This window comes from Neltuma alba, unplaced genomic scaffold (genome assembly GCF_004799145.2).
Source record: "Neltuma alba isolate B1F8T4 unplaced genomic scaffold, ASM479914v2 tig00003611_pilon, whole genome shotgun sequence".
Classification (NCBI taxonomy): Eukaryota; Viridiplantae; Streptophyta; class Magnoliopsida; order Fabales; family Fabaceae; genus Neltuma; species Neltuma alba.
In genome coordinates, this window is record NW_021633352.1 from 1 (window position 1) to 3,990 (window position 3,990).

Below are 3,990 nucleotides of genomic sequence, written 5' to 3' on the forward strand. Positions count from 1 at the left end.
GAGTCAGATACTTGTAAATAGAGCAACTTGTCTGTAGTATGTAAATTCAATAGAGGTGCATATGTTCTTGCAGCAGCTATATGTGTAATCATATGCTATTCTGTGTTGGATTATACTCCTCTCTCCTTTTCAATATGAGGTTGGGCAAACTGGAGGAACGGGTCATGGGAGTAATGTCGCAGGTGGGGGATAGTAATTTTTATTTGGAAGACCTCACTGCTTCTAGTTGAGACCATCCTTTCCAATCCTATTGTATATTGTTTTTGGCCAAGGTTGCTTGCAAGGCTCCAACGTGTTTGCCTATCAGGATGTCTTACAATTGATCTTCTTTGGCTTATATTCCACTAATAATTTTTATATTTCTTTTGGGTGGCACATGTGGTTTGTTGGCATTTTACAATTACTTTGTGAACAGAACCAAATCATAGCGATAACATTTTCCACAAATGAAAAGTTACTGAATTACTGACTCTTAATTATTCTATTGTAGTTGTCATCGGCTGATTATACTTTCAGACTGCTGCCTCTTTACTTTTTTATAGCCAAAAAGTAAAACTTAGTATTAGTTCTTTGGTGGGTTGCCACAGTATATATGGTAAAGGATCCTTTTCATCATTTTAGGATAACAAAGCAAAAGTTAAATATTTTAATGGGTGCAACAGACAAATTCATGTAGTTGCTGATACCAAGTAAGTCATAAAGTTGCATTATTTGGTTGAAGTGAAAGGTTCATGTAATGAATTTGGGCTTTTCTGGGGCCTGATTATGATATTGGGAAGTTGTTCCACAATAAGTGACTACTCATTTCATTGCCTGTCCTCTCTTTTGTATTTAGTATAATTGAAATTTGACTGATTCGTGAATCAGAATAGGTTATCCGGCTGGAAATAGTCGACTTGCGATATTCCTTCAATTGCACGCTAAGATTTAATAATTTCTTGTTTTGTGGGATACACGTGGCATATAATTTGGTTCGAATTCGTAACTTGGAAATTCATTATTAGAGGATGAAAGTGGAACAATTTAGTGGGCTGTATCTCTATTATATTGATGTAGTCAATAAGTGATGCTGAAGATTGTAGAATCTTTCTGTATGATTCTCTAAATGGGGTTGTTACAAAGAAATGAGCTTTTCCACAGTCCACTTTATATGTGACAAAAATGTTGCTATCATCCGAGCCATGAGATCATTGCATCACTGAACACTTAAGCCGAAAGATATGGTCTTAATGGAGTTTATGTTCTACATGCTATTGATAGGTTTCACTACTTGTACAAAGGAAAAAAGTTTTCTTCAACTACACGCTGTATACAATCGAGGGAGTGCCGCATATCTATGCAAGGATATCTTGCTGATAACTGTAGATGCTCATCCAATTGAGGTATTGCCTTCACATCACTTTTGATGGATAGTACCAGTTATAAAATTCTGATGTTACCGTTTTTTCTCTTTTGGATTAAGTGCAAAAGACTAAAATAATCATCATAGGCATCAATGCAGAAGAGACAACAACGCACATGCTTTTGCAGCCAAAATAATCAACTTGTAGTTTCTAAGAGGAATTTTAAAGGTGCTATATTACATCAGGGTCAGTATTAGACCTACTGAATGCAACCCTGCTTAACAATGACCCCTACATTTTTGTCTTGTACCTAATGCCCATAAAGTTATAAAAGTGAGTTGCACTCCAAGTTGTGGATTTAATTGTGGATTGAGTATTGTGGATTTAATTTTTGATTGAGTATTCACATCCAAGACTGAATAATCTAAACTAGCATTTAATTCTAAATTAGTCTAGAATTAGATGGTGGGGAAAATGGTAGCCTTGACATTGCTGGATCGAAAAATAAAAATACTACTAGTAATAATAATAGGTAGAGATATTAGAAGTAGAAAATGGAGGCTTACTAGTGACTTAGGGAATGATAGGTAGGTGTACTCGTCTTGGCGGGAAGTCATGATCAAAAAGTAACCTCTTGGAATATTTCAAAGTTGGTTTTCGGCAGTTTTTACAGTTGAGAGGTGAATATAACTTCCAAAAACAGAAACACTTTTTCCTAATATAGGTGGCTGCATCAAATCAGAACATCTGAACTAAGCAGGGGAACCTGAGAGGAGAAGTCATATATTGTTGAAACATAAAATATAGTAGAATCTGAAAAACCAACAGCCATGATTTAAAACCAATTAGAATCTTCCTTTTTAATGCTTTCAAAGATTTCTGTAATTAAGATTTATTACGTAAATATTTTCTGTAATCAAAATTTCTTAAGTAAAAAGGAAGTTTTGGGATTCTCTTCTTGCTAGTCATGTCATCTATAAGCTTAATATGAGTTGCGAGTCTGTCAAACTTTTCTCTCCAACAAGAGCAATGTCGTCCAACGATCAACCTAATCTGGATTAGTCGAAAAATTGGATGAGAAATATAATGGGTAGAGCGCAGAATAATTGGCTGATAGATTGGCAATAACATTTCTGTTGAAGCTTCCTCGTTTAAGTAACGCAGTCTCCATTGACCAAGCTTTCCTGCTTGTTAATTGGTTGGAAGGAGAGGCTGCACATTTGGTTGTTATGTTTGTTGACGAGTTATCTTCCTGGTTAGGAGAGACCAACAGGACAAAAACTCCTATAATATTTTGCAAGCATATTCAAGTACAACGTGGGAAAAAAAAAGCGCATGCAAGTACAAGAAAATTGAAGTTCTGGTGCTACCAAAACTAATTCTAGGCAACAGTAAAATTGCTAATAACTATAAGAAAAGAGGTAAATCAGATGAACAGTCAAGGTAGCACTCTGTATATGAAAGTTGAGACTTTTATATCTATCTCTGAGGGATGCTGATACTGGTCTTAGTAATTATTACATCAAAAGATGTATTAGGAAAAATTTAGTTATACCTTCCATTTTTAGGATTTGTCAGATTTCTTACGACCCCATAATAGCAGAGTACATATTTGCTAAATGCCTTGCCTCTCTGTTTCAGGTCGGATACTCTTGACTTCTTCTGCCCCTTTAATTCGTTGCAATCCAGGACCAATGCAGAGATTAAGATAATCCCCCCCCCCCCCCCCGGGGGGTGTTTGTTAACAAATGAAGAAACGGCTGCAGCGACAGTTACCAATCTTTAGACAGATGGTGGGTGAGAGATTTCCCTCACTTTTTAAACAAGCAATTTCTGCAATTAGGAGCAAGGGTAGGCCAACAGTCAATATAAAGACTATTTCACACATCAAATATAACGGAATATTTATTGTTTACTAACCCCGCAAGTCATTTTGGATCAGTTATGGCTATCAAAATATTTTATTATTTTATTATATATCATACCCAGGGAAAAAAAATTTACAATAAGCAATTGCATCTTTTACAAGTGATGCTTGTTGGTGTTACAAGTAATAAAACGTGTACTTTAACATTTTTTTCCCCTCATTTGGTGCAGGCATTGACGTCTTACATGTAAAGGCTGGCTTTAAAGAAAAGAGACTGGTTAAGTAGTAGTTTTTCAGAGAATCTTTAGCATGCTTCACCCAGGTAGTAAACCAATCAGGACTAACAAATTTTATTAGAAGCGAATTAATCAATGTAAATTAATATTATAGTCGCTCGCTTGTAGTAATCAGCGAAAAAGTAGTTATTAACACATTCTTTCTTGTGTAACATCATTATGTACTTTCTAACCGATTCTGAGCGACTAACATGCAAGTTTAAACTTCCATAATCAGGCAGGAGAACATCAATATTTGTTTTCCGGACAATAATATATAATAGGTTATGGGCTGAGAAAGTTTCAAACAATTATTAATCTATGCAAAAAGGATTAAACAAAAAACAATCAACTGCATTATATTCTCTTGCTGTGTAGATTGTGTCCGGATAAATTGACAATTAAAAGCTTCTTTTTTTTAATTATTATTTGCGTTATAGTTTTTAAATAAAAAAGTATTAAAAAATGAAATGCAATTTAAACCTGATAAATTGGAGATGGATAA

The 3,990-nt window shown here is 34.8% G+C and overlaps 1 long non-coding RNA gene across 1 annotated transcript; it reads left to right on the forward strand.

Moving 5' to 3' along the window:
* The first annotated feature begins 3,080 nt into the window (after positions 1–3,080).
* LOC114742014 (uncharacterized) lies at positions 3,081–3,719 on the forward strand. The gene is made up of 2 exons (XR_003739819.1): positions 3,081–3,136; positions 3,441–3,719. It is a non-coding gene; the product is annotated as an uncharacterized LOC114742014 (long non-coding RNA).
* Positions 3,720–3,990: the final 271 nt, after the last annotated feature.